Genomic DNA, 13,494 nt, shown 5'->3' with positions numbered 1-13,494 from the left:
CCCCGGCTATCACTTCTGTGTCACTGTTAGACAGAGGCACAGTATACTAACCTCAAAAAAAGGCATAGCAAAATTAATTTAAAATGGGTGGCGAAAGCCAAACACACTCTGGCTAGGCTTATAAATGCCCTAGGGCAGATAGCCTAGTATGAACCTATCAACCTATGAACCTATATGATCATATGAATGCTGAAAAATGCTAGAAGGCAGAGACCACTATTTTATCTACTAATATATATTGCAGCTAAAAACACAATTAGCAGCTATCTCTGTCATTTTCAGCATGGACATTACACAGGAATATAGTTTACAAAAAGAATGAAGATGAGTTGTGTCTGCAAGTAGGTGTACACTATGCAGAAAAAGACTCAATGTTACATATAATAAGGTGGCATAAACAGATATGAATAATGTAGGAAGACAGAAGTAATACTGAACAACATGTTTTAATGTGCAGATTTGGGGGGAGGTCTCCTTTAAAACCATTGGTATAATTGTTCCATTTTAGATGGCACTGTCTAAGCTACTCATGAAATACTGCATAGAGGCACTGTACCTGTACTGGAATGGATGCTAGATTATTGGAACAATGTTATACCAACTGCCAAGCATGATCTAAATATTTAAACTTAATCTTAATGAAGAATGCATAACGATGCAGCAGATGCATTTCATGTCTGGCATTTTAGTTCAGAGGGTGAAAGCTAATGGCTATTAACAAGCTTCATTCTGTAGTCCTCAGTATGATTCCCTCAGTTTCCACTTGGAATATATATGAATTTAAGTTTGTCAGTTAACCAGCTTAGCTTACCTCAGTAAAACATTTTACTTTATGTATCTATTTACCACATAAATAAGCCTGGAGGCCTTATGTGATTAAATATTTTTATCAGAGTCACTGAAATGGAAAACAGAACCTGAGTGAATTGAACCCAGGCCTATAGAATGAAAACTGTTAGTTAGCTCATAGTCATAATCTTGTGCTCTAAACTGAAGGTGAAGGGGTTTATGGCTGAGACCTTAAAGTAATTAAAAAAGGATAAAAGACACCTAATAGAGGAGATCCAGAATTGCCCAAAATTTGAAAGAAAGGAAGATTCAAGAAGGGAGTAAGAAGTCAGTCCTTCAGTTAAAAAGTGATAAGCAAGAGAGATTGTAATGTAGAATATATTTAAATATAAGATGATAGAGAAACACAGAAATATACTGGAATGAAGGGGAGATGTGGAGGAGGCAAACCTAAATTTGGGAATACGTTACTTAATTATATACTTGTTGGATTTTGTTAACTAGGTATTCCAATTAAACATAGGACAGTTTTGCAGGGACAGTACATGGTGGAATTTGACAGGCTATAAATCTAAGAAAGCCATGAGATCATACGCTAGCTATGTAAGCCAGTTGATACAGTAGAACACTGTTAATGTCCTCTTTTTTTATAGTTTTATTCATTCCTGGCTCACTGAGAAGGGAATGAATGGGTTGTCATATGATATTGCAGAGCAATAGTAAAACGGGTATCTGATTAACACTTTTGTAGAGCAAAGCATGTTGCGCAACTAGATACTGCTCATCTCTGACATTGATTTGAGGTTACTACTGAAGGGCGGTGAGAAGAATCATGGGAAAACCATAACGTTGTGCAGGAGAAAGGAGACCTGGAATCTAATAGTAATGTGGACCCTGTTTATAATAAAACAATTAGATAATGCAGATAGCTAGAACATTTTTTACATATAGCTCATTCATAGGCATTGATGTTTCTAGGATGAGGCATTAGAATAGGGCATAAAGCCAAATGTCATTCCTGAAGTAAGCTTGTGGTGTGGACAACACGTACTAATGGTATGACGTCAAGGGCCTTGTTTCTAGTTTAGTTATACAATATCATATCTGCTTTCATTTATTATGATGAGCCATAATATGTGCAATTCAGTGCTGCATTTAGTATGTCATTCTCACTGAACTGCAGCACACACTTGCCAGTGAATTTTAATATCGGTAAACCTTCCAATGTTCACAGGATTTCGGCCTTTTCTGTGCTGAAGTGTTCATGTCTTTCTGTGCTGAAGTGCTCATGTCTCTCATGCTGGGCTTAGCTGAATGCTTGTGAATAATTGATAATGGAATAGATTTCTATTCTTAGCTGTAGCCTTCAGTGAGAGCTACGTTTTAGTACCGAATTCTGAGACTGTAAGCCAGTTAACATGTTTAGCATTTCTATCTTTTTGGTAGGAAGTGTTTTTCATACTGTCACAGAGTTGTCAGACAAACAGATTTTAACATCTTTTGTTTAATTATATATTTAAGCATGAAAATCATGAGGTTGTTATTCTGTATTCCAGATAAGAATGTCTGGATTGCTGCAGAAACTGTAACATAATGTTACTTCTTTATAAGCAAAACACTCCAGCATTATCTTATTATATTCATAGATCTGGGCTTTAATATGAGTTAGATATTACTCTACAGTGCACCTAGGATACATCTCAATGAGGAAGAAGTATGCATTTTTTAAACATATTTCAGCACTGTTGTTTAAACTGCAGATATTGAACTTAGCTTCTACATTGCCGAGGCAAAATATGGCACCAGAGAAACCTCCATAAGTATGCCAGAGGTATTGCATGCAGACAAAAAGAAGTTGGATATAACAAGATATGAAAATGTATGTGACATATATAAAAAACATAGGATCTAAGGGAGGTTGGCATAATGGTCAAGGCATTGACCTTACAGATACAAGGTGCAGCTTTTGATTCTTACAAGGGATAATTAGCTAGGGTTAAAATGGCCCACAAGGGCAGTTAGCCTAGTACTAATCTATGAACCTAATAAATGTGCCACTAAACATCACACCAGGAATCCTTCAAACTGTTAAGTCAACAACTCATAATGTTGGCTGTGACACTATTACACTAAAACAGTCTTATGAAGGGATACAAGCCCTTTTGCACCCTCATACTAGTGCATCTTTAAATATCCTGATCTGAGATCTTAAAATCACAATCATTACAGTCAGTGCATATTGCATGGCTAAAGACAGGGCTCCTTTTATCAAAACCACTGTCTCTGTCCTGTTCGTACACTGTGCAATACTCACTGTGCATCCCAAATATATACAGCTACACTGCCCGGACAAACAAAGTAGGAATATACCCAGTTAATGCCATATGTGAAAGAGAGCTCTAAGACTTTTCTGATTAACACACATATCTGCGATCACAAAAGAGCACTATCGCCCACATTTAAAAGCATTTGATATAAAAAATATCCCTCAAAAGGCATTTTTGCTGTGGGCAGGCTGTCCCCACTCCTAACTCCTATACTAAGCATAAGTTCACTGCATCATTGGAAAAGGAGAACAGATTTGACTATGAAACACCAACTTCCTGAAAGCTGAAAGTCAACAATTCAACAAAATGAAAAAAAAGCGCAAAAACTATACAACTCCCCTTTTCTTATTTTTTGCAGGGGGGAAAGCCCCCCCAATGTGGAGACCAAGCCTTCCACACACCCCAAACTTATATACACCAACTCTGAGGTCACAGCAACTCAAAGAATGGCAAAATCTCTCTAGAAAGTGAATCATTACTAGTGAACACTTAAAGAAAAGTATTAACTTTTGACTTTTTTTAAGTGAGCTATTTATGCTTGGAGAATTTCTCTTCAGGATTCCGTAGGGAAGCCAGGAAAAAAACTCAGAGTACTACAACTTTAATTTTCCAGGAAAAATCCAGATAATTACATTAGTAATCACACAAAGGAGTGGCAGTCAGAGCATCATAACAAAACACAACAGGGCACTTAACAGAGCTACAGGAATACCAGACACTGTATCATACCACAGATCTGTCAGTGTTGGTACTCCCAACAAGGGAGTCAATATTACATCACTGAATGCTTAAAAAAGTGAACGGTGATTAATCGACCCTATGTAAGTGAAAGCTTACAATGTCGAACTGTCAGAACAGCGATTTTTTTCCAAGGGAAAAAAATCACTGTTTCAACAAAAAGAAAAAAAAAGAAAACACTTTAAAACATTACATTAAGTGGGGGGCTTTGCTCCCCACCCGCCACTTAAATATAGCAACTCCGAGACCACACTACAGTGCCAAAAATGGCAAAGTAACGAAGCGGCCAAGGGAATTCTTTCCCAGGGAAAGAATTAGCTTAAAAGCCGATTCAATATTTTACCTTTTCAGTCTTTTATGTTCAACCAAGACGCATTCGAAAGAATGCATCTTCGGTCTTGTAATAGGAGCTCCAACAAGGTGGTGATGACAGTACTTATTTATCAGATCCCAGGAATATAGAACAGTGATGGTCATGGGTGTTTGTGAGACAAATTGCACAATAGAGCAACCTATAAATACTTAAGCAATGATTCCCACAAGGTGCAGCATTCTATATTTTACCCAAGCTGACCTAAATTTCTCCAGAGGATATGATCATACTTATCTGAAAAATAAAGTATAGTAAGCTTGGCTTCTCAAAACAACTTCCACTTTATAGTTTGTCACTCACTCAGCAGCTTATCTTGCCCTCTGGTTCTTCCTTCTCTCCTATAACCCCATCTATCACATTCACTTACAGATATTGGCTTGACCTTAGGTCTTACATCTATATATTCTCTCTAAACTTATCATACTCCATGTCATTGATCCGCTCTCTTCTCACATGCACAGCCCTCATAACTAACCTTATAACTCCTCATCCTGCAATTTCAGGCCATTACTAAAATACCACTATCTTTGCATGAACTGCCCACTGGAATTAATAACTTCTCACCTGTATGAGCTCTGCAGATGATGGGGCACTTGGTTACCAACTAGGATTTTTTGGCTTCTCCTTCTACTTCTTTTATGCCTAGACTCCTCCACATCAAGGTCACTCATCAGTTAGCAATTCCCCTCCCATGATGAGAACATCTGGTATTGTCACACTTATTCTGGCACTCATGGACGCTATGATGTAATCAACACAAACTGACACTAAAAGGATACAGTTTGAAAACAAGATTGCTACTACTGCCATAGCTCCATGTTTCTTGGATGGCTGGATCGCACCCTAAGTAGCTTTACATTAGACACCCTCCTGTATGTGGTAGGCATTATGCTATAGGCCTTGTCTATTCACGTACTGAACTGTTTTTTTTCACAGTGCCACTTTTTCTGAGCTGCACCATTTAGTACTTCAGCTCTTAAGCTGCCGTCAAACACAGACCACTGAATGCATTTTGGCCATCTATGTGTAAGACTGCTGTAACATGCTTCTTTTGCCCTAACCATCAATCTCTCTTTAGTTACTTTTGTTTACCTGTCTGGTTGGCTGACTTTCCCTTACAAGCAGTTTATTTTACGACCCAGACTAATTTTATATACAGAGTCTGATAAACACATATTAAGTTAATCCAAGATGTTTGTTGCATTGCTTACAGAATTTCAAGATGAGGGATTGTGCCCTATCCATTCCACACAAAGTCTAAAGCAAGGATCAGCAACTCCCTCTACAAAACTGATCATCTGTTAAATGGGTATCATTGGAATGACCCAGCAATGGGTCAGTGTTGGTTAAAACCTCATAAAATGTATCTGGCTGCCTTGCTACTTTTATATATGTACATTTGCAAATCAAGGACTGTATAACTGTTCTAAAGTCCGAATTATTTGATTACCTTTGTTACTCTTGTCAGAAAAAAATAGAAATGGCTAAAAATTGAAATCTGATTATTTTCAAAATAGCTCCGCACCTTTTTAATGACACCAACAACAGATTCTTTGCTAGAAACTGTACCAACTAACTTCAGGTGTTAAAATTGATGACTTCTTGTGTTAAAATAGATGGTTTACCCTACACTGAGCTCTTAAAGATGCTTTCATGAAATCATTCTCTGCAACATTTTTTGGCATGTCTTCTGGTAGCCCAGAATCCACCTATGACATCTTGGTATATGTCTTGCATACTGCAGTCCATATCAATAGTCTGTCCATTAAAGACACTAACCGAGCCATTGCTTACCTAAAGCATATGGCCTCCAACTTATCTAGAGTTACTGGCTGCTCAGCTTCATTTCATATTCTGTGGTTTCATTCCTTCAGTTGCTACTTAAAAATTGTGTGACTCTGAGCAAGTCAATTAATCAGTTTTAATCCTACAGCACATATACAGTAAAGCAGCAAATAATAAAATGCATATTCCTTATTATTGGCTCCTTCCACCATCTTTGAAAACAGCTGAAGTAATTCCAATCCTTAAACAAGTCTCTCATATGGTACCAGATGGTTTTAAGACTTGTTTCATTTCTTTTGTCTCTGTCAGTTACCTGAAAAAACATTCTCATAATAACTAAAATATCACTTAAAATAATGAACTTCCTAGCAAACAGCAAAAAGCATCCTAGCCATATCACAGCCATAACTATGCATTATCTATGGAAACAGTATCAGAAGTACACACACAGTTGTTATTTAAACATTTATTTCAGTCTCCTGCAACCTGCAATTACAAGAACTCTGCAAACTCAATTTTGGTGGTAATGCTCTTAACTGTATGATCAACTACCCAGTTAATCATGTGTTCAGTCATCCCTGATCTCAACCTCCTGTCAGCTCCTTTATTGTCCCCCCTTAGATAAGTGAACCCATAAGGCCCTCTGGTGAAACCCATGCCAGGAAGGATTCCTTTTGGGACAGACGATATATATATATATATATATATATATATATATATATATATATATATATATATATATATATATATATATATGTGTGTGTGTGTCCCCTTCAGTAGATAGAACTTTTAAAAGTTCGAAGCTCATATGGCCAAGACCATATGATCGAACTTTTAAAAGTTCGAACAGACTGAATGGAGATCCCCGTATAGTGCGGAACAGGAAGATTTCCCTTTACCGCAATGTATTGCAATCTCAGAGTTGGTATATTTAATTTAGGGGGGGTGCAGCAGGGCTTGCCCCCCTGCCAAGCATGTTTAGTTTTTTTTTCATTCAGTGTTCAAACTTTTAAACGTTCGATATAATGGTCTCGGCCATATGGGGTTCGAACATTTAAAAGTTTGATCTACTGAAGTAGATCCATATATATATATATATATATATATATATATATATATATATATATATATATAGGTCCCCTACAGAAGAATGACAGCTGAGAAGACCGAAACCCACATAACCGACACCACATGGTCGACAATCAAAATGCCAGCAATGGGGAAATGGTATGTCTCCATAGTGCAGAATGGAAACATTTCCATTCCTGCACTGTAGTGCGATCTCGGAGTTGGTATAGTAAAGTTATGGGGGGGTGTAGCCCCCTGCTAGCATAAAAAAGGAAATTTTATTTTCCTTTTTTTTTTGTGCAGTAGTTACGTTGTCGGTGTTTCGATTGTCGACCATTTGGTGTTGGCTATGTGGGTGTCGGTGTTTTGTGCTGTCATTCTTGTGTAGGTGATCCATATATATATATATATATATATATATATATATATATATATATATATATATATATATATATATATATATATATATGTATATAGGTTCACTTCAAAATGTTGTAAGCTCAAAATCCTGAACTCAAAATCTCAAAAGCTCAAAATGCTGAAAACTCATAATACTGAATCTCATAATACTGAAAAACATATAGGACACCAACACTGACTGCATTGCAGCAGAAATATATACAGAAACATATTACTCATCTACAATTATAGCCAGGGGGGTAAGCCCACCTGCACCCTCATGTGGGGGGCTGCGCACCTCACACCCCCTGCTACTTAAATATATCAACTCTGAGATCGCACTACACAGAAGAAAATGGCAAACATCCCATTACGTGCTTCATGACTGACTGTTGTAACCTTAGTCATGTTCCCTTTTAATGTACTATACTACAACATAACTCATCTTAGTGTAGTAAAGTGTGATCTCGGAGGTGATACATTTAAGTAGCAGGGGGAGTGGGGGGTGCAGCCCCCCACATGGAGGGTGCATGGGGGCTTGCCCCACTGCTTATAGTTTGTTTAGACTGATATGGTATGTATTTTCCTTGTTTCTGTATGTATTTCTACTGCAATATGGTCACTGTCGGTGTCCTATATGTTTTTCAGTATTATGAGATTCAGTATTATGAGTTTTCAGTGTTTTGAGTTTTCAAGATTTTGAGTCAGGGTTTTGAGATTCAGGGTTTTGAGCTTTCAAGATTTTATATATCTATATATATCTATATATATATATATATATATATATATATATATATATAAGTGTTCCCAATAGCCATGTGTAGGCTGTAATGAAGTGAGCGCGAAGAAAGTGGGATTGTGCCACAGAAGAAGCCATCATCCTGTGTCTTGCAGAAATTTTTTTTTTTTTTTTAAGACTGTACCCTCCCAGTGACCTTATGTTACTAATGGAAGTTCGGAGGGCAATGAGGGATGGTAGCACACTTGCCTTTGGTGCTGGAAGTTCAGAAAGCTCTGAGTTCTGTTCTCCCCCTGGTGACAGGATTTATTTTTTCATTACTGACATTGAAGTATTGCATTAGGGGTTACTGCACTCCTGAGTGTACGGCCAAAGCAAACACTGGACCCACCCTATGTGCAAAGATGAAACTCTGTACACAGCATTACAACTGGTCTCAAACATAATTCACCAAGATACATTTAATCTAAATAAAAATGATCAAACTTACCTTTAGTTGAAATACTATTTTCTTGAATCACTAAATAATTTGGAAAAGGAAAGCAGTTTCCTTTCCTGATCAATGAGGCAAAAATAAAAAAATGAAAAATGGAAGCATACTCTGTCTGCATAGTGCTATTGTAAGGGAAAGCATGTTTTGTACCCTAATATGTAGGGTTGGCTTAGGGCCAGGATAGGGTAGAGTTAGGGTGAGCACACATGAATAATGGTAGGCAGGGGAGTAAGTATGTAAGAGTGGTACAGGATATGTACGAGGGTAGTGTGACAGTGGTGAGGACTGCAGTGGGAGTGACAGATCCGTTTAAGGTGGAGGTGGGATTACATCAAGGATCATCTCCGAGTCCTTTCTTATTTGCAGTGGTGATGGACAAGTTGACAGATGAGATCAGACAGGAGGCCCCGTGGACTATGATGTTTGCAGATGACATTGTGATCTGTAGTGAGAGTAGGGACCAGGTTGAGGAGACTTTGGAGAGGTGGAGATATGCTCTAGAGAGCAGAGGAATGAAGGTCAGCAGGGCTAAGACAGAATATATGTGTGTAAATGAGAGGGAGGGTAGAGGAATGGTGAGGATGCAGGGAGTAGAGTTGGTAAAGGTGGACGAGTTTAAGTACTTGGGATCAACAGTTCAGAGTAATGGTGAGTGTGGAAGAGAGGTGAAGAAGAGAGTACAGGCAGGGTGGAATGGGTGGAGAAGAGTGTCAGGAGTGATTTGTGACAGACGGGTACCAGTAAGAGTGAAAGGGAAGGTCTACAAGAGGGTAGTGAGACCAGCTATGTTATATGGGTTGGAGACATGGCATTGACAAAAAGGCAGGAGTCAGAGCTGGATGTGGCAGAGTTAAAGATGTTAAGATTTGCACTCAATGTGACTAGGATGGATAGGATTAGGAATCAGTATATTAGAGGGTCAGCTCATGTTGGACAGTATGGAGACAAAGCAAGAGAGACGAGATTGCGTTGGTTTGGACTTGTGCTGAGGAGGAATGCTGAGTATATTGGGAAAAAGATGCTAAGGATGGAGCTGCCAGGTAAGAGGAAAAGAGGAAGGCCTAAGATAAGGTTTATGGATGTTGTGAGAGAGGACATGCAGGTGGTTGGTGTGACAGAGCAAGATGCAGAGGACAGGAAGAAATGGAAACAGATGATCCGCTGTGGCGACCCCTAATGGGAAAAGCTGAAAGATGATGATGAGGGGAGTACTAAACACCTGTTCTATAAAAGTACACTTTAACAAAACACACATGCTCACAGACACACACACACACACACACACAAGCATAACTCTGAAGCTATCCCCTTTCCTAGCCCTTACACTAACAGTAACTCACAAATGCTCATGCATACACTCAAGCCAGATGCTGAATGTTTTGGTATTAAAAATTTCAGAATCATTATCTACTCCCACTTACCTTACATTCGATGATGCAGACTACGACTGTTCCCTCACTTGACAAGTACTGCATTGTGACAAAAAATAGCATGCAACAAACCAGAGATTCTCTCAGTAGTATGGTACTTGTATATAGCACCAACAATGTACAGATAAGAGCTATCCCACCTGTGCAAGGAAGATATGAAATAAAATAAAATGCAAAGTGTCCAGCACTTGGTGTGATACAATGATAACTATTTTATTACAACAAACTAGCAAAATTAAGACTGGTTTTGCTTAAAGCTTTCATCAGTGGACAGTTTACATCATCCACTGAAAATGGGTACCTCATGACCCAGTCGGACTTTCCCGGTAAACAAATACCAAATTAATAAATAAATAGATATAATATACATATCTATATATATCTATCTATCTATATCTGTATTTATATAGATGATGATAGATACAGACATATAGACATAGATATGTAAATACATATAGATGTCTATACAGATCCTTTTCTAATACTTGAATGGCCATATCATTGAATTTCATTTTTGTGAGATGATAACTATGAAAACAAAATACCAGAGTGGTGAATTTTTCTCAGGGCAAGTAAAGACTTGTCCAACATGCTCTTTTCTACACTGCAGTGCAACCCAAGAATTGGTATATATAGTTAGGGGGTCTGGGGGTGGCGTAGCCCCCACCTAGTTGGGTTTTATTTACTCCGGTGTGTGTTTCGTTGAAATATGGGCAAGTGTTTATTTGCACTGGGAAAAATTTGCTATTTGGGCATTTCGTTTTTGCAATTTTCGTCTTGCAAAAATTTAATTTAATCATATGGCCATTAAACACACACACACACACACACACACACTCTCATACACACACACACACACACACACACACACACACACACACACACACACACACACACACACACACACACACACACTCTCATACAAGTGAAGGCCAGTTTGTATAAATGGCTGATTGTGCAACTTCCAGGTTGGTCAACAAAAGGTAAGTGGCTTTGTGGTAGGGCTAGGGGGTTGTGTATGAGAGTATATGTTTTAGGGTTAGGGTATGGGTTAGATAAGGGGATAGGGTGTGTGTGTGTGTGTGTGTGTGTGTGTGTGTGTGTGTGTGTGTGTGTATATATGTGTGTGTGTGTGTGTGTGTATGTGTGTGTGTGAATTGCACTTAGACCTAGGGTCAAGTAAGTGGGCAGATTTACTGTATGTGCAAGTGTGCGTGTCAAGGTTAGAGTCAGGTTGATAAATTTTGTGCTGCTTAGGGTTATTGGGCTGGAACAAGGATAGACATAGCTAGTGGTACTAAGGTAAAGTGGGGAGGGGATGGAGCTAAAATAACCCTAACTATTCATTCATCTTACCTAGAAAAACAAAACAAAAATATCCACAGCACTAGTACTATTTGGACAAATTTGAGCTAAACTTTGATAGGGTTATGCTTAGTATGTCAGAAAAGAATGGATCAATGTACTAGGTTTTGATAATGTGTATTGTCAATATCAAGAGTACTCAACATGTTTTTGTCAATTTTTTTTATATTGATCATCAACTATGCCAACCATTGATGATATTGGGCTAAGGCTATGAGCTGTTAACAAGCTGCTTCTTGGAGTCCAAGGTTCGATTCCCTCAGCCTCCATTGCCTGTTGTATGACTGAGGAAATTACTTAACCAGAGAGTACTCTATGGCAATTGGAAAGTGGGCTAGGCTTCTGAATGGTTTCCTGGTCAGCATGTCTGGAAACTATCTGTGGGCCTATAAACCTGCTGTAATAATGACTTGTTAGTCAATGCAACAGTGAGGTAGTTATAGAAAAAAGAAGGTAACACACATTGCATACTAAGAACACTAACATGATAGCCTAAAGTCATAATGCTATAGAAAGTTAATCAGAAGGGTGAATGTGATTAGCATTTCCACAAAACCACTCTTTAGCTATCAAAGATTATAAGCAACACTGAGGTAATACAGGGTACAACAGTGAGAATGGCAACCAAGCATGTTACCATTTGAAAACAACTCAGAATTTACAGAAGCATAGTTCTGGCTTCCAAATGTTGCAGCATGACTACAGAAATGAATGTGAAACCCATATAAAAGATATACTAACTATGGGCTCCCTATTGAAATGTCAGACCTAAGAATGTGAAGTCCTGACATACTGAAAAGAAAGTGCAAAAAATACCCTTGTAGAACAGGGAATCCTCCAAAATGACAGCTTTGAACTTAGTATATGTAAGTTTAGATTTTTGGCCATTTGGTGTACACATAACAGGACTCAGCATTCTGAGCCCTGACATTAAACGGTTACCCTGACTGTAGTCTGTAGTAGTTATAAAGTGCAACAGAGTTATACAATACTGGCTTGGGGGTGCAGTGCATGAACAATACATCATGGACTGCATATATGTATGTATATATATATATATATATATATATATATATATATATATATATATATATATATATTATATAAACTTCCTTACAGATTTCTGAAATTATGAGATACTTGATCCATATATCATTTTTGTTTTACTGTCTGAGGGACATTGGTTTATATTTGTCCAACATCTCCTTTACCTTCTTGAAAGTTTCATCAAATATTTCTCCCACTATGAGGGATTGTTGTTTATTCTCAGAATATGTTTTTGCCCAAAGGAATATAGGAGCTTTCTAACTCAAATCAGTCTGAAATAAAATATATCCCAATTATCTTTTATGCCCGAGTTCCTCATTTGATCATGCCAGTTGTACCGACACAGATCATTGTTTATATAAATATATATATATATATATATATATATATATATAGATCCCCTATACTACACAGACACACCACAAACCTGACAGCCAAAACGCCAACACCAAAACACGAAAACCACACAATACCGACAGTCCACATTACCAAACACCATAACATCGACTCACAACACACACACACAACACAAGCACACCAAAAACCTTACAAACCTACACTAAACCTTACATACACAACTATCCTATGCACTAACCTTAACCCTAACCCTAAGGTCCGTCACTATTGCACAATTACCTTACCCACACCCTAACCCTAAAGTCCGTCACTATCGCACACTTACCTTACCCACACCCTAACCCTATGTCCGTCACTAACGCACACTTACCTTTCCCGCACCCTAACCCTAAAGTTCGTCCCTATCGCATACTTACACAGTCGTGCTCATTTCGCATGTCGGTGTTTTCAGCGTCGGGATTTCAAACTGTCGGTTATTTCCATTGTTGGTCTTCCAGTGTCAGTGTTCTCGTCATCAGCGTTTTGATCTGTCGGTGTTCTCAGGTAGACCTATATATATATATATATATATATATATATATATA

Source organism: Protopterus annectens, chromosome 1.part1 (genome assembly GCF_019279795.1).
Source record: "Protopterus annectens isolate FY-2018-M chromosome 1.part1, PAN1.0, whole genome shotgun sequence".
Lineage (NCBI taxonomy): Eukaryota > Metazoa > Chordata > Ceratodontiformes > Protopteridae > Protopterus > Protopterus annectens.
This window is presented reverse-complemented; position numbering follows the sequence as displayed.